This window comes from Canis aureus, chromosome 17 (genome assembly GCF_053574225.1).
Source record: "Canis aureus isolate CA01 chromosome 17, VMU_Caureus_v.1.0, whole genome shotgun sequence".
NCBI classification, from domain to species: Eukaryota; Metazoa; Chordata; class Mammalia; order Carnivora; family Canidae; genus Canis; species Canis aureus.
In genome coordinates this window covers 22,415,552-22,438,569 of record NC_135627.1, presented here as the reverse complement: position 1 = coordinate 22,438,569, position 23,018 = coordinate 22,415,552, and the positions used below count along the sequence as shown (strand labels likewise).

Here is a 23,018-nt window from a genome sequence, read left to right as displayed (position 1 = left end):
GCAGTGACTACAAAGTTTGGAGCAATGCCAAACTGAGTTTCAGTCCTGGCTGTGTCACTTAGGAATTGTGTGATTACAAGAAAGATTTTAACTTCTCTACTCCTCAATTACCTCATTTGAAAAGCACGGGCAATAATAATACCTGCCTCAGCTATTATGAGGATTAAACAAGATGATAGACACCTGGAAGTAATTACAAGGCCAATACATCTGTTTGTTATCCATGTCAGATGTCTAACATCTGTACTGTTATGCATCTACTCTCACATCTGTAATATTGCCTCTAATTTTCTCTTCTTAAAAGTGAAAGTCTGGCAACTTTTTGGTTGAGGTTGTAATTTTTAAATCATTTAAGTCGATTCTTCTGGAATACATATAAAATACATATAAATAAAGAAGGATATATAGCTCCTGCAGAATGTCTTATTTTGCGTATATGTAGGTTTTGACATATACAACTGTTATTCATCCTTATTTTGATATCTAAATATTGCAATAAAAACATGGATGAAGAAATATATCATAAAATCCTGCATAATCAGAGAACTAAAATAGTTTGATATGGTATCTGTATAAAAATAGTATGCTACTAACTTACAACAGTGACAGGAACAAGCCTATAGTAAAAGTGACAGGAGCAAAATGGTATACCAATTGTTTGAAAAGTCTGAAGAAAGTTTTCATTACACAGAAGTGAGAATATTGATCATGTAGAAGTCTAAGCTACAAACCATTTTTATATACAATCTTTCCAATGTTTACCTTCAAATTTTAATCTCCAAATATTGTCCCTTTCCAGGTAAGTTCATCTTTCTCCCTTCTTGCCTGATGAACATAGATGGCAAAATCAGCCTAAGTAGGGATAGAATTCAGTCACAATTCTATAAAACTGTTTATTCTTCTGCCCTATTCTTTAAACATTTAACCATGTTTTATCCCAAATAATACTTTGTAATTTTATACAAAATAGGATAAACCTTAATCCTTTTTTTTAAAGAATCAAACATTTGTTTTAATGCCCAATACTATAAAGAGTAAATATAATATGTTTTGTGAATTTCAATCTTACAATAAGCATTAATTGGACACACAGTGTTCCAGATCCCTGGAAATACACCTTTGAAAACACAAATGTGGTTTCTGTCCTCATAGATCTTATGTATTTATACACCTTCAGATATTAAATCAACAGCCCCAGGTAACACTTTTCTCCCCAGACTCAGCTCCTTTCAAACACTCTACATTTTAAAATCAACAGATTATAATTCTTAATTAATATAATCAGAAAAAAATAAATAAGAATGTGTACAGAGGATATATAAATTACACTGAATAAAGTATGATGCGACATATGTTCTTTGTTTAGTACTAGAAGTCAACTGCATCCTGCGTAGTAAGATATGGCTGAAAGTAGGTTGTACCATAATTTAGAAATGACTTGCAAATTTCTTAAAATTTGGAAATTTGAGGTATTTTGCCACATTAATGATGAAGCTTCTGCTTACATAAGAAAGAAAGGTTGAGAATGGGAGAGAGAACTGGAGAGATATTTAAAGTGAGGAATTGGCTTATCCAAGATGTTCAGTTGGCAAGCTGGAGACCTAGAAGAATGAACAGTGTAGTTCTAATCTGAGTCCAAAAGCCTGAGAACAGATGGTATAAGTTCCAGTCCTAGTCCAAGGGCCTGAGAACCGTGAGAGCTGATGGTGTGAGTCCCAGTATGAGTCCAAGTCTGAAGGTAGATGAAAACCGATGTTCCAGCTTGAAGACAGCCAGGGAAAGAAAGAAAATTCTTTCTTACTTAGCATTTTATTCATTGCATGTCATCAGGGGATTGGATGTGGCCTACCCATACTAGGAAGGGCAATCTACTTTACCCAGTCTACCATTTCTCATCTAGAATCACCATCACAGACATATCCAGAAATAATATTTAGCTAAATATCTAGGCATGTTGTGGCCAAGTTAAACTGATAAATAAAATTATTCATCACAGTATCATGGAAGAGAGAAGTAACACAATGATTGAGTGCATTCATGTGAATTTCACTGACTGGATTCAAATATGGATCTCAAACTATGTAGGTATATCGCTTCAGTCAAGTTCATAAACCTTGGGGCTTGGGATGCCTGGGTGGCTCAGCGGTTAGGTGGCTGCCTTCGGCTCAGGTCGTGATCCCGGGATCCGGGATTGAGTCCTGTATTGGGCTCCCTGCGAAGAGCCTGCTTCTCCCTCTCCCTCTACCTATGTCTCTGGCTCTCTCTCTCTCTCTCTCTGTCTCTCATGAATAAATAAATAAGACTTAAAAACAAACAAACAAACATTGGGCTTAAAACCAGGAAGAGGGTCACAATTATATATCTTACTTGGTGTTTAAAGAGAACATATATGTTGATTTTAATAACACAATAAAAATGATACATTTTAAATTTGGAAATAGTTATTTCATAATTTCATAATTAAAACTCTGTAACTGATTTACACTTCCAATCACAAGATAGTAATAACTACCAGAATAGACATTTCATCACAAATAGCTGAAGGAAAAAGCTCAAAATAAATGATTTTTGGTGTTAGCAGACATTTCAGGACCATGATCTGTGAGATAAGCATTCGAAATAAGATAAGCTTCATGATTATCCTGACTTTCTGCCTAGAGGCATTTTCTAAACCACAGCATGTGTGTGAGGACAGTTGCAGCATATAGAATATGCTGCCTTGTTAAGATGAGATCAGAGTGTAGAGTTACTAAGATGTCTAAACATTTCAGAATGAAGTACTGAGATGAGGCAGCTAAGCAGAGAAAAAAAAAAATCTGTATCTAAGTAAGAGCCTTCCCTTGAGTTTTGGGCTGGATCCCATGCATGCCTACTCTGCATGAGGCCGGAAAAAGAACAACTACTGGGGGTGGGGTGGGGTGGGAAACTACTGGTATAAGAACAAATATCCAGGAACTGTGAGATGAGTATCCTTGGAACTCATAAAAGGCTAGAAGATAATTGTGTTCAAAACAATCATAATGGAGCAGCATACTGAGCGCTCCATAATTAGCAGGGGACTCAATTCAATAGAGACCACAGAGAGCTCTCACCATAGTGTTAGGACTCAACTAGAACAGAAGGAAACACTACATACACATAAATACTACATGTCTAACAAGATTTAAAATAATCCTCAAAAAGGTCAGACTAATTGTCAACTGAATTGATTTCCTGCCATGAAAAAAACCTCTTACTCCAGCCCAGTGGTATACTATCCATAATGATTGGTGTACAATCCAAAATTCTATGCAAAAAAGTAATACTGTGTGACCCATAAAGATGAAAAATTTTCCTGATCGATATGGCTATCCAGAAATCACTGGAAAAAAATGAAACTGCAGGCAAGGACTTTAAAGCAGTGGTTATAAAAACGTTAAAATATTTTAAAGAAAAGATGGACATGATGAGAGGCAAATAAGGAATTTCAGTAGTAAAAGAAACCACTAAAAAGTAATCATATGGGGAAATTTCAAAACTAAAACCTGAAATCTAAAATGAAAAACAAATCGTTGGGTGGGATTAATAGCATATTGAAGAGTGTACAACAAAGAAAGAACATGATAGCAGAGAAATAGAAATGATACCAAATGAAGAACAGTGTGTAAAAATTGTGGAAATGAATGAACAGAACCTCTCTGACTTATAGGAGAATATAAAGCCTTATGACTTGCTTGGAATATCAGGCACATAATGGTAGGGGAGCAGAACAAATATTCAAAAATTTACCGAAAATGTTCCAGTTTTTGACAACCATCAACTCACATAGTAAAGAAAGTCAACAAACCCCAAGTCAAGAAAACCACACAGTGGAAAATCATAATCAAAAGGCTGTCAATTGATGATAAGGATCTCATCTTAAAAGCAGAGAAATGAAAATGTAGATCATTGACAAGTTAAAGATGATGAAAAACAGACTTACAAGAAACTGTATAAGCCAGACGATGTTAATGGAATCGTATGTAGCTGACAGAAAACAAAACACAACAAAACAAAGCAAACACAATAGAACAAAACTTGCCAACTTAGAGTTCTATTTCAAGTAAAAAAAAAAAAAAAAAAAAAAATCCTTAAATTTAAAGAAACTATGTAGGGATCCCTGGGTGGCGCAGCGGTTTGGCGCCTGCCTTTGGCCCAGGGCGCGATCCTGGAGGCCCGGGATCGAATCCCACGTCGGGCTTCCGGTGCATGGAGCCTGCTTCTCCCTCTGCCTGTGTCTCTGCCTCTCTCTCTCTCTCTCACTGTGTGCCTATCATAAATAAATAAAAAAAAAATTAAAAAAAAAATTTAAAGAAACTATGTAAATTGTCAAACAAATAAAAACTGGAAGTATATATTGTTAGCAGACCTGTATGTAAAATTATTAAAAGTAAGTTCTTTAGGTGGAAGTAAAAGGATTTAAGACAGAATGTGGACCTACACAAAGAAATGGAAACATCAGAAACTATAAATATATGAAAAATGTATACTCTGTCCAGTTTCTTCTATCTGTCATTATCTCCTTTGAACATAAGTAAAAGTGTAAATTAAACAGTGTGACAGTGTATTACAGAGTTTAAAATATATATAAAACTAAAATGTGTGTTTTTAAGTATACAATACAAAAATAACAATAATAAAGAGGACAAAAGAAACTTTTGGAGGTGACGGATACGTTTATGGCATAGATTGTGGTGACATTTTCATTGGAGTATACTTCTCTCCAAGCCTCTGAGCTCATGATGCTATACACATTGAATATGTACAGCTTTTTGTATGTCAATCATAATTCAATATAATTTTTAATTAAAATATATGATGACATTACAATGAACGATGGGAGACAGAAAAATAAAATTTTAAGGATTCTTACAACAAACATGAGTGGATCACGGATGTGTGTGGCAACATGGATTAACTTCAAAAAAGAATATGTTGAGTAAAAGAAGGCAGACACAAAAGAGTACACTCAATGATTTATTTATGTGATGTTCCAGAAAAGGCAAATCCAGTCAGGAGTGAAAAATATCAGAACAATGTTGAGAAAGAGAGTAGGGTCAGAGGGGATGAAGAATGACCAGAAAGGTGCACAAGGGATGTGTGTGAATGACAGAATTATTCTCTATCTTGATAGGTGCATGGGTTACATGGATGTATGCATTTGTAAACCCATACAGAAATTTCCATACCAAAGATCTGTGTGTGACACTACATACAAATGATACTTCAATAAAAATAAATGATTTTAATAAGAAATAACTTTTTTTGGAAAAATATAGCTTAGATACTCTCATTCTTGCTTTACCCTCCCCCTCCCACCAACCATAGCCCCACCAATATCTGAAAAATTAAGATTATTTAGAAAGCATATTGAAATACACAGAAACTTTGATAACTACCTAGTTTATTGCAAGAGCAATCAAATACTATTCTTTATCACATATACAAAAGGATTCCTGGAAGTGATAAAGGTATAATCTCATTGCCCATTATATTCACACAGTTATGTTCTCCTTGAATAAGCATTAGCTCCAAAGAATCATTATTGTAGGAATAAAACTTGACATTGAGTTTAGGACATTATTGTAATTTCCTGCACAAACACAGGGGCTTCTAGTATTGTTAATACAAGTTTGCATTTACTCTCCTGGCCAGGGTACTAGCAATTTCCCTTAATTATAAAAAGTCCTTATGTTTAGAGCATAATGCACATAAGGACAAGGCAAAATGTTAGCAATTAATTCTTAAGTAGGAAGCCATGTGGGTACGATGCAGCATGAGTTATTTCAAATTATTTCAAATCCCACAAAGGGACGCTATCATCAAGAGGTTCAAAATAACTGGATTCAAACATGTAGTTAAAATTAATACAAAATGTACTGCCTTTGGAACCCAGTGTGAGCTGCATGAACCATTTTAGACAAATGCTTAGCCTAATCTCACACCAACTGTAAACCATGGACTTTTCTGTTTTCAACTCTATAAACTATGGCTTGCTTTTCTAGTGAGAAATTCTAGCATTCTTATAATTAAAATTTTAAGGAAATGGCATGCTTGTCTAAAAGAGATAAAAACATGTTGAACTTGTCAATAATTTGTTTTCCTTAGGAATTTCTTTTCTTTTTAAAAGGTTTATTTATTTATTTGAGAGAGATAAATAGAGAATGTATGTGTATATGGGAGCAGGGGGAGGGGCAGAGGAAGAGGGAGAGAGAGAATCTCCCAGCACTCCAGCAGACTCCCCTGAGATCATGACCCTAGCTTAAATCAAGTCAGATGCTCAACCGACTGGGCCCCTCCATAGGAATTTCTTACTAGAGGTGGTTTGATATTCTCTATGAAACACAGACTTGATCAACTTTTCCCGTGTAAAGACAATAGCTGGTCCTACTTTATTACTGAAGCAACTTTTTTTTCCAGATTAAATGTGCCAAGAATAGAACTTAATATTCTATGCACACATTACAAATATTGTTTTCCATTATTAACAAAATATCTTACATATAAAGCTAAAATAAGATTTCGGTGAAGGTATAATAGTATAAACATGATATAATATGTGGGGATATTATATGGAACAAAGATTTTAAGAAGCAGAAGTAAATATTGGGAGAACGGTATTCAAAAGGAGATATATTTGAAATGTATATTTGTTTACTTAAAAACAAATAAAAAGGTAATTGAATTCAGAATGTAATTATTGCTTTATGTTTACTTTTCTGAGGTTGTTGATCTTTGTATTAGTTTCCTAGTTCTGCTGTACAAAGTACTGTGAACTGGATGGCTTATAACAACAGAAATGTATGCTATCACAGTTGTGGAGGCCAAGATCCAAAATCAAGGTATCAGCAAAGGTCACACTCTTCTATTTAACAATACTATTTTTCTTACTTCTCTACTAGATTCTGGTGTCTACTTGCAATTTTTGGAATTCCTTGGTTTGTATTTTTATTATTCCAATTTCTATCTCTATCTTGGCATGGCCATCTTTTATCTTGTGTGTGTGTGTGTGTGTGTGTGTGTGTATCTAAATCTCCCTCTTTTCATAAGGACACTAATCACAATGGATTTAGGCTCATCCTAATTTAGTATAACCTCATCCTAATTTAGTATAACCTCATCATTTTTATTTTGACACTGAGATTTTACATCCACATTGACGACTCTAATTTTCAAAATAGTCTCATTCACAGGTTCTAGGGGACATGAATTTTCAGGTGACAATAATCAACCCAATGCAGTCATAAACAATAAAAAGTATCTTTAAAATCAACTCCCTTTAGAGAACCAATCTAACTCAATGAAATATTTTAAATTATGATATTATATTGTGCCGTTTACTCATTCAATTGTTCATTCACAAATATATACAGAATACTTACACAGTGATAGTTGCTGTGGTAACTACTAGTGATAAAAAATAGAGAAACAAATAAGAAAAATATACAACTTACTACTATTTTAAGTCTTAAATAGGTCATTATTAGCTCTGAAAAATGGATTTCATACCAAACTGCTAAACACAAAATGTTCCATGATGATTTTAGTGTTATTTCTACAATGAAGGTGTCCCATTCAACATTCTCTTTCATTCCATATGGTCCATTTAACTCCCCACTGTCAATATCTTGGGTTTAGCCAGTGAAAAAAGGAACAACCAGAACAGTATCAATCCCATCTTAGATATACTGATGATATGATGACTTTATGATGGCATTTGGCTAGGAAAACAAGATCAGTCAAATTCTTCCCTAAAACAACGCTCCTCATGGACACTGTGTGCTATATATATATATATAATTATAAGCAATATGAAACCCTATTACCTGCTCAAATTTTGCAAACTCAAATTTTAGTGATAAAATATCTAGAGCTAAGTAGGCTGACTTTCAGCCTATTTCTGTTTTATCATACCGTGATTCTTTAAATACTCTGTGGAAACCACTGTTCCAATTATCTGCAGTGACTATTAAACACAGACATACCTTGGCCTAAGAATACTAACTTATTGATTCAGAATCTTTGTTGATAAGTAAGAATTTGCATTTAAATTAGTTCTCTAACAGATTCTTACATTAAAGTCTCAGAACCATTGTTATAGCTCATAAACAGCACCACTAAAAAGGAAAAGAAGTCCTTCCAATAAGAAATGTTATAGCATGGAAAAACTAAAATGGGGTGGAGAGGTTCAGAGAGAATGAATGGAAGGATGTTTTGAACAAATGTTAGGAAACATATATATTTATATGCTTATATGTTTATATATATAACCATATTTTTATATATATAAATATATATTTAAACAAAACAAAACACTGTAAAAGCAAAAATGCCCTCACTTCCTCAAACCATTTTGCTCTTTGGAGCAAAAAGAAAGGAGAAAAATAGTTGTAGTGTGGGTAAGTAGAACTGGCCAGAAAGCCTATCTTAAATCTTTGTTGGTGAGATAAAATGCCCAAAAGTTATAGTCAAAAATTGCTGAAATGTTATCTTACCTATGGGCCAAACCCAGAGGCACACACATTTTTATTTTGACACTGAGATTTTACTAGCACTCTAATTTAATTTCTTGAAACCTGACTAATTTTCCTCCTTAGAAGTGAACTGACCTCACCTATCTATGAAGAATATAAAAGGACAAATTATCCACTTATTCTAGTGGCTATAACCTTATTCCACTATTTATGGAAATTTATTTGGAACACTTAAATATTCCTCTAGAAATCCAGGGTCAAGCGAAATCAAAGTAAAAATGCCATATTTTGCTAATGTTAAACAGACCTTCTGCAAATCTGTTTTGCCAAGTTACATTTCAGTATTATATACTGAATAGCAAAAATGCCCTCACTTCCTCAAACCATTTTGCTCTTTGGAGCAAAAAGAAAGGAGAAGCAACATTCCAGCTAAGTGCATATGTGACAAAGTGGCTCAGTTGAGGGAATTTTAGAAGAGTGGACACACTTTGTGACTCTTTTTAGCTTGTAGTAATAATTTGTCAAGATTTTCTGATCTGGCCTCTGCTTATTTCTCAACTATGTCTCTTAGTTATCCTGATATGATCTCAGCCTGCCAGTATTAGCCCTGTCCATCTCCTAAGCACATGCTATGTCCATTCCCTAGAAGGTTCTTTCTATTTGCATTCATGAGTTACACATTTTTTTTCCTGAAAAAATTATCTTTATTATAAGGAAAACACATAGCAGAGACAGAGATGGACAGTGGTGGAGTGGAAAACCTGGAAAAACTATCACCAAACATGCTACCCAAACATGGCTTCCTGTTAGGAAGAGAGAGACATTGGGTCCTTAATCCCACTTGCCTCTTCTGATTCAAAGAACTCTGCTCCTAGCAAGGCTGGTCCCAGGGAGCTCCACTTTCCAACCTGTTGTCTTCCAGGGAGTTTAAGAAAGGTTGTTTGGTTCTCAGACTTTCAACATACAGAAGGCAGCATAAAGGAGGAAAGGATGTTACAGTGTTTTGTTTCAGCCTCTTCCACAGCCTCATCCCTCGGTATTTCTTGATGCCAAAGCGACAAACCCTATAGAGTTGGAATAGCTTAGATGTCAGGACACTAAGCAAGGAGGTATGTTGATAAGAAAGTGAGCAGCAGTTTCTTAGTGTAGAAGCTGGCCAGGAGATAGAATACAATAGGAGAGAGGCTGAGGAATGGTGGGGAGAGGTAAATTGGAACCCATATTCCATCTGTTCTCAGTGTATTGATGTCAGAGCCATTTCTTGATCAGAAGTCTCCAAGGGTGTCCCTTTCATCTTAGGTAAGAAGACATCCGCAGACAGTTATGATGATGTTGGTCAGACTCACGACAACAGAAATGCTGAAGAAGGGGATGCCAAGTAGAGCCACATGCAGCACAACCATGGAGATGATGTAGGCCAGCCAGATGTCCTGGCGATTTGCCACTTGAGGGTTGGGGTTTACTTCGCTGTGTGCTACCACCACATTCATCCTGCCAGTTTCAGAAGCCCAACTGGCTCGAAGTGCAGCATTCACTTCTACACCTGTGTCTCCTGGAAGCCTGAGCTACAAGTTTTATTAGCTTCACTCTTTCATCAACTCTTAAAAAATCTTAACAGTGCAAATGAAAACTAAGTACAATCTTTTAAATATTCATATTTTACTTCTTCCATATCTCTCATAACATTTACTTTTTTTGTACCTCTCATAACATTAATTTAACAATAACGTTTAAGAATTATTAACATAGGTCTCCTCTGGTAGACTAGTTTCCAAGAGTAGCTTTACTTTATTTTGACATTTGGATCTATATCATTGTTGCTACTAACATAATTGAATTATTTTATTTATTTTACTTTATTTTATATTATTTATTTGAGAGAGAGAGATCATGAGCAGGGGGAGTGCAGAGGGAGAAGCAGACTCCCCGCAGAGCAGGGAGCCAGGCTTGGTACTTAATCCTGGGACTCCAGGATCATGACCTGAGGCCAAACTGAGCCACCCAGACACCTTGCAATACTGATTTTTATCTAAATCTTGTGATTTTGGAAAAGAGCAAGAGTTAAAGAGAGCCCCTCACCTTTCTGTATTCTGGAAACAGCTTACTGGGAGCAACACTCCTTCACCATAAGATTTAGGTAAGACTCACTGATGTCCCTCCCTTTTGCTTGCCTGTGTCAGACTCTCCAAATTCCAATCTTTCTCTCATAAATGATTGTTGAGTCTCTCGTTCCCATTGATCAATCAGAACAAAATGCCCTTAACAAAACTTTGCTTAAATTTCTTTCTCCCCAAGGCCCCTGAATTTTGACCCTTAGTAGCACCAGCCCCTTGTTCACAGCCCCTAGGCTGCTGGAAAGGAAAAGACTTATCTACTGTCCACTCTGTTCTGCAACTTCACCACTTTGGCTTTTCCCTAACCTCTTATTCCTCCCTATAAAAGAAAAGCCTCTTTGCTCTTGGTTAAAGCATTCTCTCTATTGCAGTCATCCTTCTGAATAAAGTCTTTCCTTACATAGGTATGAATTCATTTTTTATTTGGTAATGCTTAATAAATATTTTGATACATTGATGAATTAAAAGTAAATGCGAAAAAAATAAAATAATAAAATAAAAGTAAATGTGTATTTTGCCACTGTCTCTCCAAATTTTCCACATTTTTAAACAAACATACTGTAATGAATCTCAAAACTAATCAATGTATAGTTATCTTTAATGGACCTCTTTATTTTGAACCTGCCACCTTTATTATATAATGGCTACAAGTGTATGCTGTGTCTGATACATTTCTATTGTACCAGTTCTTACTATGATTGTCTGCTCATTTAGATAGACCACAGTAGTTTTCAACTCACTCTCCCTTCTTGAATCTCTTCCTTTTTACATTAAATGTTGCCACTATAGTCATCTTTGCAAAAAAAAAATTAAAAAAATTAAAAAAAAACTCCCTCTGCGTTATTCCTTGTGAAACAAACACAAATGTTCTCTGTAACCTATAGGAGAAAGTCCTAATGTATTTATTTATGTTATTAAAGATTTTATTTATTTACTCCTGAGAGACAGAGAGAGAGAAAGAGAGAGAGGCAGAGACACAGGCAGAGGAAGAAGCAGGACCCATACAAGGAGCCTGACATGGGACTCGATCCCGGGACCCCAGGAATTTATTGTCTTATTGTAGAGAGAGATGAATTGTTAGGCTGGCAGTTCCCATTCTTCTCTTACTGCTATACATGCTTGAACAATAATTTTACGTACTTGCTGCACATTGTAACTCAGAGCGCTCTTGTATACCTTCATGTGTTATATCATTTGTGTTATTTAGTTGATGCAAGTTATTTACATAATAAGTTAATGTCTAGAAAACTCCTACTCTTCTGCAAATTCAGTTCAAATTTTATTTTCTAAATACATGTTACTCAAATTTCAATCAAGATTATGTGATCAATTGTCTTTTTACATTTGACTCAATGTAATACTTGCAACATATATTGAAGTGTGCTATGTAACTTTGTAGAGTAACACCCTGTCAGTCACTTTGGGGGGACACATAGGGAGAGGGAAAGAATCTTAAGCAGTCTCCATCCCCCAGCATTAAGTCTGACATGGGGCCCAATTTCACCACCCTGAGATCATGACCTGAGCTGGAATCAAGAGTCGGTTGCCTAACTGACTGAGCCACCCAAGTGCCCCTCAATGTCAATATTCAATATGGTTTTAGAAACACAATTATTGTTCCATAAATGCTTAGTGTGTTAATTATATTTACATGTTTTTTTCATTTAATGTATTTTCTGATTATAAAATAAATGTACATATGACAGAGCTATTAGAAAATAGCATGGCAATAATTAAAAATCAGTTTTCCCATAAATATGCATTGTAAAAATTTTTCTAATTTTGAGTAACCATTTTATTCATAACATTCTGTCTCAATCTCTTTAAATAAAATGTAGTTTCATATGGTTTTATTCATAACATTCTGTCTCAATCTCCATAAATAAAATGTAGTTCATGTGGTAAATATGGTATAAAATGCTGCATATTTCTTCATTATTATGTAATTCTAAAGATGAAGGTTTTATTAAATATTATTATTAGATTAGTGAATAATCTGATACCACAAAACATTGACTTAAATATTTCACTTCTGTTAGACATTAGCATTGTTTCTGAATTTTTACTAATATAAACACATTATGATATGTGCATAAATTATAAGTGACAAATGAAGAAATAAATAGCCTGATGTTATAAATTTAGAGCATATTAAGAAATATGCCAATATTTGTATGATACATAAGGATACATAGGAGGAAGTGTCATAAATTTAAACATATGTAAAAATACATATTGTTATATTTTCCTATAATAATTATGCCTCTATTAATAAACACTTGATTGACATGTGACTATTTGTGTGTACTTGCAAATGTGTATTTTTCTACATATTATGTGTTTTATGTGGTGTATATTCTGTTACCTTGAGTCATTTCTTGGCTTGTAAGTAACAATTTAAATTAGATTCACCACCAGCCCTGGGTGGCTCAGCGGTTTAGCGCCTGCCTTTGGCCCAGGGCGCGATCCCGGAGTCCCAGGATCGAGTCCCACGTCGGGCTCCTGGCATGGAGCCCGCTTCTCCCTCTGCCTCTCTCTCCTCTCTTTATGACTATCATGAATAAATAATAAAAAAAAATATCTTATATAAATGAAATAAGAAAATTAATCCTAGATACAAAAAATATTAAATAACAAGGGGAGAAAGCATCAGCTGGTCTCATAGAGTAAGCACTAAGTTTTAAGGCTCGGAATATACATAACCTTACTTCAGATATTTCTTGCACTTGTAGAGATGAAGAGGTTTAGCAGTCATTATTATGTTATTGTTCATTTTTTTTTTATTGTTCATTTATTTACTAGATCTCATGCTGCCTAGGTTCTTCCTTCCCAGTGGTATCTCTTTTTGCTCACTGTTCTATCCCCAGTCTCTAATACAACTTGTAGAACTTCAATACATATTTGTTGAATAAACTATTGAAGCTTACAGAATTGATTTTGGATAAAGTGAAAATCATGCTTGACAATTAGGTGTAAAATTTATTATTGAGTTACTCTCCATTAATCATAGTTAAGGATATGTCCTTAAAATGTGGAAACTGCTTAATATTGAGATATTGCAATATCATGTCAAGATATTTTGGGAAATAACTACATTTAAATAAAGATTCTTTGGAACAGGCAACCTTTCCATTTTTTTAAGCAAGAGCACAGTAGTTTTTTATTTATGAATTAGTTTGTGAAATTTTATATGATATAAAAAAGATATCATCTTTTGAATTAATATTTGTTGTATTTTTAAATTCTGTAATAGTCTTTTTTATGTACTGACCCTTTTAAAAAAAAACTACTGCTAGTTCTCAACCATTTCTTCCGTGATCCCTTCCACTGCATTTTTTTTTTCTACAAGTAAATTTTTTTAAATGAAAGAGTTTGGGACATTAACAAATAGTCAAGTTTGTATGCTATTAACTCTTCTCAAAGGTTAAGGTCTCTCAAGGAGATGAATATTTAGAGAATTGAAGGCATGAATAGATGAGTAGTTTTATTTTTTTAAGTGACAGATATAGTAATCTAGTAGATCAAAGACTGCTTTCTTTTCTTAACTAAAATGTCTTCATAAAATTTTAAATGGATAATTATAATGTTTACAGTAAACAAGCCTAGAGTCTTCTACTTCAAATTAATGAGATATCAAGCTCTACACATACCTTCAACCTCAGCATTTTTTTCTTCTTGGTAAATATGACAAACACTTTAATGAATCACTATGGAGTGTTACGATAAGAATAGCTTAAATACACAACATATCATTCAAGAAACATCTAGTTGGAATCTATCTGTTGCAATCACTTCCTGGATGTGGACCAAAGCACCACAACTGTATTAAATTATACCAAAGTTCTATTTAGAAAAATGCTATTTCAAAACGGTACTTAAGGGATGCCTGGTTAGCTCAGTGGTTGAGCGCCTGCCTTTGGCTCAGGTCATGATCCCGGAGTCCTGGAATCAAGGCCCACATGAGGCTCCCTGCATAGAGCCTGCTTCTCCCTCTGCCTATGTCTCTGCCTCTCTCTCTCTCTCTCTGTGTCTCTTATGAATAAATAAGTAAAATCCTTTTTAAAAAGTACTTGAAGTTTTTTGTGTTATAAAAATGTATAAAATGTATGTCTATAAGAAGTAGATAATAGTATAAGTTCTATTAAAGTTCTATTAAAGTTAGCGGATTTGACCAGATTTATGACCATAACCACAAATTTTGTCCCACCAAAGCCTCCTTATGAGTTCAGTTATTCAAAATATATATACATTCACAGATTAAGAAACCAATATCTGTAATCCTGGTGTGTCCGACTGGGCTGAGTTGAAGGTTTCTTTTCCTTAAGTTCAAGGCCTGTCTTAGCAGTTTCTTCTCCCTTTGCTAGTAGCATCACGTGCACATGACATTAACTGAAACATGAGTCGCAAAGGCACATATTTCCATCGACATCTGTAAAGGAAATCAAAAGAGGAATTGGAAATTCACTTTCAACTCAGAGAATGGCTGACTTAATCTCTCCATGGTAGGACTTTCTAAAATAAAGATAACTTCCAAGAAATATTAGTAATGGTCCTTTTTAACAGTGTATTCACTTGGGAACAAGAGAGTAAAAGAGTAACATTCAACAAGTATTCATAAAATGTCACACCTGAACTTTAAACCCCATTGCATATTAATCCTTTTAATAGCCTTAAATTGTATTCACTTAAGTAGTATTTCTTGGTGTTTGGGAATGTTGACTATGACAGTGAAAATTCATGGAATCTCCTAAAAGCCAATAATCAGTACACCAAGCACTTCCTCATAGATTATGTAATTTTACTATATATGCTAGTTAAGGATTATAAGTGATAATTTATAGCTAAGAAACTGAGGCATAGGCATAAGCAGTTTGCTTATTTTTAAAATAAAAGTGGCGTTAGAATAAGTTTTAATTACAGAGTAGAAAAATCAATAGTTTTAAGTAATTATTCTAGCTTCAAGTCTTCACTTCGTTTTATATCCTTTCATTATAATTACATTGAAGCACAAAATGCATGCTGAAAAAAGGTTGTATACATTAAAGCATACAGCTCAGTGAACTTTCAGGACACGAATCGCAGCAATATTAAGAAATAGAACCACTTAGACACAGTCATCCTCATGTCTTCTTTTATCAACCAAACACCTCTCTCTAGAGGTAACCACTGAATTTATAAAGCCATAAATTAGGTCAGCTTGCTGTTGAACATTACATAAATGAGATCGATACAGCTTTGATTTATATCTGTCCACTTTTTCTTAAGTTATAATTTTATTATTAATTAATAATTAATTAATTATTTTGGGGGGTGGGTGGCAGAGGGAGAAGGAGAGAGAGAGAATCTTAAGCAGGTTCCATACCCTTTGTGGAGCCCTGATGTTGCTTGCAGCAGTACTTTATTCATTTTCATTCCTGGAAAGTATTCCATTACAAAATATAATAGAATTATTTATTTGTCTACTGCTGATTGAAAAGTTTGGTACTTAAAGTCTGTACAACTATAAATAAAGGAAAATATTGTGTTTACGCTTCCTTAAATAAACGTATACATTTCTGTTGAGTATATGCCTAGGAATAGAACATCTATTTCATAGGCTACATGTACGTGCAGTGCTAATAGAGAATGCTGGACCAATTTACAAAGTGGTTGCAAAAATGTACACTCTCACTAGCTCTAGCCATAGCTTACATAGATTTGATCCAGTAAATTGGAACAGTTGTTCTAAAGTGTGTGTATGTATTAATTCATGGTAATACTTTTATTTATGTATTTTATTTTTTTAAAGATTTATTTATGTATTTGAGAGAGAAAGAGAGAGAGAGAGGGAAACTGTGCATGAGTGGGGGCACGGCCAGATGGGGAGAATCTTCAAGCTGACTCCCCCTTGAGCATGGAGCCCTCTCAGAGATGAATCCCATCACCCATGAGAACATGACCTGAGCTTAAATCAAGAGTTTGACACTCAAACCAGCCAACTGAGCCACCCAGGTGCCCCATGGTAATACTTTTAAAATACTATGTCCCAGGAATCTACCAAGAAATTAACTTATTATTATTGGAAGTTACCAAATAATGTGTACTTTTAATACAAATTTCACAAGACTGTGATAAAGATGATTTGAGGAATGCATGTGTAAAAACTCTGAATTCAAACTTTTGACATCAGTGTCCTAAGAAACCTAGAACATGAAAAATAGATATTTAAATATCAGTGTAATCTTTCAACTTTTCTCCACTCTATAAAATTTAGGATATTATAATGGAGCTACTTTCATAATTTAGTGAGTCTCCTTGATCAAGAAGAGTGGGTACAATGGAAAAAGTTAACCTATGGGTTCACCCAGAAATACAGGAATCTAGAACCTCACTGTTATTCTTCCAGAAATGACCATGAGACTTGTATGTCATTGGCTAAATCAAAGAATAAACACCTCAGTGGCTCATCTCTGATTATGACTTTATTAAAAGTCTTTATTTTATTCTGCTTTCACTAGTTTTGTCCCTTTTGTAAGTTGCTCAGTTGAGGGTTATGGCAGAGGCATTTAGTGGGTATGTGAGATTTATTTATTTTTTGTTTTAGACACTTTTAATTATATCAGAGCCTTAATGTGGCACTGTAGCTCCTCCCTTACTCTTTATTTTGTAATATTCTTGAGGGACACATGTTCTAGATGGTGCAATACAAGAGAGTAGAACCTTCAGAAGCCTAGGGTTCTGTGTAGGGTCGAGGACACCACTGCTAATGAACATGTAGAGTGAGTGTAGAAGTCACTTCAAGTAGTAGTTGTGACAAAAGCAAAAATCTGATATACATGTTAGCAACTTCTCAGTCAGCTTGGAGATGGGTGAGAAACTGACATAAGAAGTTAAGCCAAATATTTGCACCTTGTTTCTTACATTATCTTTATATGCTAATCCAAATTCCAATGAACTCGTAACTATTAGAGTAAGATCTTGGGGAAAAAAATGAGGTTAAAAGTGTGTATTGGTTGTTATTAGATATATTTGGCAAGATATTATAAGACAGCAAAGGATTCATGAAAGAACTGACTCATCTGTAAGAAAACATGAAATATAACAATGAGATTTCCGGAGTGTGTATGCCTTGCAGAGTTGCAAATGCTCATTGCATTTAGTAAGAGATGAAATTGAGAAAGCCCTTAAGAGACAAACACTGATTTAATCTGAAAGGCCCTTGTTATACAATAATACTATATGCCACAAATGAGCACCTATTATTGAGATAAGTATCATTCATACTTTGATAGACTATCTGACATTGACTATGTTATTTTTTTAAGATTTTATTTATTTATTCATGAGAGACATACAAAGAGAGAGACACGGGCAGAGGGAGAAGCAGGCTCCATGCAGGGAGCCTGATGCAGGACTCAATCCCAGGACTCCATGATCATGCCCCAAGATGCAGGCGAACACCCAACCACTGAGCCATCCAGGCATCCCTGACCCATTAAAGCTGCCACAGAATCTGACATAAAAACGGAGGGCAGGTGTTAAGATCTTCACATTTCATATTCTTTTTAGCACCCACATTTTCGATTTTCAGTTGTACAGTTAGCCACATCCTTTTGAGCCTCTTCAAAAATGTTGCAAATTTTAGAGATAAAACTTTTACAAGAACATTTCTACATTAACATTCTGTCATTAGTGTCTGGAAGCACACTGAGATGTCCCTCAAGATTTCCCTCCTCCTGATGCATATGTCCTGCATAATTCTCAGATCTGTAAAGATGATAAATTTTGCTTCATGATTAGATTATATTATAGGGCACAATTGGTCTTAAGATAGGAAGATTATCCAGGTGGGCCTCATCAAATCGTATAAGTCCTTTAAAAGCAGAGTGTTTTCTTTGGTTAAAGGAAAAAAAATGGAAATCACATGACAAACTCCAGCTGGCCTGGAAAAAATGCAAACATCCATGCTGTGAACTGCCTATTGAGAGGGATGCCCTTTAGAAGCTAAGAGTGATCTTAACAACACAATAAGTAAGAAAAGGGTGACTTCAGTTCCACAATGTCAAGGAAATTAATTTGCCTGCAATCTGAATGAAAAAGAAGAGTTATTTTTAAATAAAGTTTACAACACTAAAGTAAAATAGAATTGGCGTACTAAATTCATCCATGAACAGAATATCCATATACTGTATGTGACATTCAGTTTTGACTTCAGAAAAATAAATGTCAAATATGAAGAGCACATGAATGGGTGCTATCTGATTACTTTTAATTCAAATGAGATTCACCCAGCCTTCAAAGGCCCTAGATATTTTTGATGAGAAAATACACATACAAGCACAAATATGTGTGAAAGAGCTTTCTGTAGTGGTACAATAGAATAAAGAAATGAAATTGAATTGATGCTATTGTATCATTTCAGAAATCATGATCATATATAAATACATGAACATATTTATGAGATCGTATATGTTTTTATCTACACAAAGATACTAGAAAAGTATTAAATTAATAGCTTATTTTGAATAATAGCCTTGCCAATAATTAAGAACAAAGAAATTTACTCTTTAGTGATTTATGTATTGGTAAAACAGTCCTTTATTTTTATTTTACTTGAAATTAGAATAATAAAGCAGTAGATGAGTTTAAGTACTGTTAATAAGATAGTTTCTAGGTGCACAGAGAACAAAGCAGTTGATAAATATTTTTAGAGACTACCTGCAAAATTTTATAAGACACAAAATAAAATAAATTACAATGCTTATTCTGTTTTTGTTTGTTTGTTTATATGCCTGATTTAAAAGATACTGTAGTGATGAATTTCTCTTAAATAAATGTGCATTGAGTTGTGTCAGCCTTGTTTGTGGCATGCTAATTCATTAGAAACAAGAGTCTAAAGTTGTATCTCAGGCACCTGGAGGCTTTCATGAAACCTGAGTAATGTATAAACAGATTTGGTCATATCCACTTCTGATTTGAACGAAATCTGGAAAGAACAAAACATCTTTCCTATGAAAATGAATTCAACATTCACTTAATGTTTTCTTGTTCAACCAATGTAGTCCTGAGTAGTTGTTCTGTGTATATACCCAAGTGTGCATATGTATATATACAAATATATCTGGTATTAATTAACTATAATATTTTGCAAATTTATCCAGAATTCATTATCAGAATAAAGAGTCATTTCGGCAGGACAGTATCTAAGTTCCCAGGAAGACTCTTTGCTCACATTTTGTTACTGGCACCAGGATATGCTGACATTGACTTATCTGCACATTGTTCTGCCAAAGATAGATATGCCTCCAGGTGGCACCTGCTGAGGTGTCTGGATACTGGATGTTCTCTGTTCTTTGATCCATGCATATTGTACCCTTCATATCTAAATCCCTAGGATATATGATCATCTGACTCTCAGACATGCTGACACTTCCCTCTAGGTAGCAAAAGTAATGAATGCATTCATGAATAAATAAATAAAATTGATGCATACATTTATTAACTTCTCCATCCCTTCAGTATAGTCTTGGACATGAGACTCCCTTTTTGCCAATGAGGCATTTGTAAATGTGGCCCAAGCAGATGCTTGAGAAATACATTTGCACAAGAGCTTGTCTCTTTTGTTGTTCTTTGGAAAGTTGCAAACATACCAGGTGAAATAGTACAAACTAGCCAGTTATGAGAGGCACATGACCATAGTCCTAACATTGAGCACATTAGCCAGCTTGTGAATGAGATCCCAAAGACTAACCAACCAGGCAACCACTAGATATGAAAGGCATCATACACCGTGCAGCTCTGAGACTTTTCAGACCAGAATAACTCTCTGTCAACCTAGAAAAACATAGAAATAAAAAAAAGATTTGTGGTTTTCAACTAGGAGATTTGGAGTGACTTGTTACAAAGTAAAAACTAATAATTGCATATAGTGCAATTCAAAGCACCATCATATGATTCTTTCAGAACACTTCTTTTCATGTGAACAGCAATAGCTTTAAAACTTAAAGGCCTGTAATTTAACAATTTGTTTTCTAGTATACAAAATAAGCACTGCTTTTTGTACCTATGCCCAAATAGAAAAATATCCAGGTTTGGAAACAAGTATGAGTATAACAAGGGCATGTAGATAAGTATTTCACAGTGCTGTCTAAGACTGTTTCTAATTAACAACAAGAAAAACAAAAATCCTCTCCCTAATACAGAAAGTACATGTTCAAATGAGAACAAAATGAAGTAAAAAACGTGAGATGTCAAAAGTAAAGATAAATAACTATTCAAAATTAAAGAGAAATTATTTCTTTATTGATGGACTTCAAAACATCATCATATATATGGAATATTTCGAGCTAGATTTTTTTCCAACACAGTTTGCTAAATATTAGTTGTTTCTCCTTAAATTCATTTATCTAAGCGTCAATTTTGTCACTTTAACTATATATATACTGGGATCCCTGGGTGGCGCAGCGGTTTGGCGCCTGCCTTTGGCCCAGGGCGCGATCCTGGAGATCCGGGATCGAATCCCACATCGGGCTCCTGGTGCATGGAGCCTGCTTCTCCCTCTGCCTGTGTCTCTGCCTCTCTCTCTCTCTCTCTGTGACTATCATAAATAAATAAAAATTAAAAAAAAAAAAATTTAACTATATATATACTGGTATTTGATCCACTTCTTTTAATTTTTATGAGGATTAAAGGAAGTGATATGTGTGAAACAACTTGCAATAGATATAGTACAAAGTACATTTTTGACTAATGTAATAATTAATATTCTTAAAACCTATTAATCTACACTATATATTTTTCTGATATATCTCAAATTCTATTTTATTTTTTTGCAAATTTTATTTATTTATAAGAGAGAGAGAGAGAGCACAGGGAGGGGAATCGGCAGGCAGAGAGAGAGGGAGAAGCAGGTTCCCTGCTAAGCAGAAAGCCCGACGTGGTGCTCAATCCCAGGACCTTAGGATCATAACCTAAGCTAAAGGCAGATTCTTAACCAACTGAGCTATCCTGGTGCCCCTATATCTCAAATTTTAAGCTTTTTAAATCTTTAAAAATCAAATTAATATAATAAAATTTTAATTATCTTTACAGTACTCAGTATAAAATTTAAAAGAGTAGCCTATAGATGTGTATTAAGGTGTATTCTACTTCTTGATCATCGAATAAGAAAGATGATACCTATAACTTTTACATCTTACAGAATCAAATTGACTCATTGATCTATCTTCTAATTATATGTTTAGGAAAAAGTACAAAATTTGAAGGAATCAAGAAGGCCATGATAGATGATTTACAGTGTAATAGGATAATTAATAATTTCAAATGCTGTTATTTTTCAAAATGTCCAATCAGAGGCACATGGAGCATAGGGATTGATGCTCCAATAAGACAGAGGGAGAAGCAGGTTCCATGCAGGGAGCCCAATATGGGACTCAATCCCAAAATATAAATATGTTCATTTAAAAATCTGGACCTAAATCTAGGTGATTCCTATCATAAGTTATTTTAAATCTATGGAAACACAAACTGAAAGTGATATAATAAGAAAGCAAATTGAGGTAATAAGGACACAAAAAAATTAGCAACAAAAACAAATTTGGCAACAAAGATATAAAATTAAATATGCAAATAAAATTTGCAAAAATAAAAATCAATAATGCATTAAATTTACTCAATAAAGCTATTCTTCCAGGAAATCTATCCCAGAATTAATAGAGATGAATAAAATAAAAGAATGAATGGTTGATATGAAAGGCAGGGAATGGAAATGCTACATATGCAAAATCGTCATTCATGGAAAAGAGACTAGAACAGATAAAATAAAGCATAAGCAATAAGTAAAGATTTAATTTAGCTCTATCTTAAATTGAGAGGTTCATGAATATGTCAGAAACACACAGGTACTCTTTACAATTTGACTCTCACTACTAAATATTCAATAAAACTCCTTTCAAAATAATCTCAAATTTAATTTTAGATTTAGAAACCCACACATTAATCTGCATTCAGATACCAGCAAAAATGTTAAGTTGCTTCTAAGCTGAGAGAGAAAAAAATGTAGATTGCATTGCAGTAGAGTTCTAGCAGGAATGCATCTTATGCTTGCACTTTTTAAGTTGGCTTTTCATTTTTGCCATCATCATCCCCACATTATTAAGCCATAATATCTGTCTGTGAAGAAAGTAGGAGAATCTAAAAGACTTTTAAGCAGCCCATCCTTAGGAGGAAAGCTGGAAGCAATAAATATATCTAGAGAACTGAATTCATAAAAGCCGTAAGTTCAGCCATGCATATCTACACAATTGTGCACATGATTGTTTCTCTGGTTGAAGTGTACAAGGAAATTATAGAAGTCTTGTTGGTTTCTGGCGACTTTACTGTTTTACTTGAGCATAATGTTTAAAAGAGACAGAGAAGGAGGAATCATTGTCAC

At 34.3% G+C, this 23,018-nt stretch overlaps 1 pseudogene; it reads right to left on the bottom strand.

The window, feature by feature from the left end:
* Positions 1-9,363: 9,363 nt before the first annotated feature.
* LOC144287619 (ORM1-like protein 2 pseudogene) lies at positions 9,364-9,982 on the bottom strand (annotated as a pseudogene).
* Positions 9,983-23,018: the final 13,036 nt, after the last annotated feature.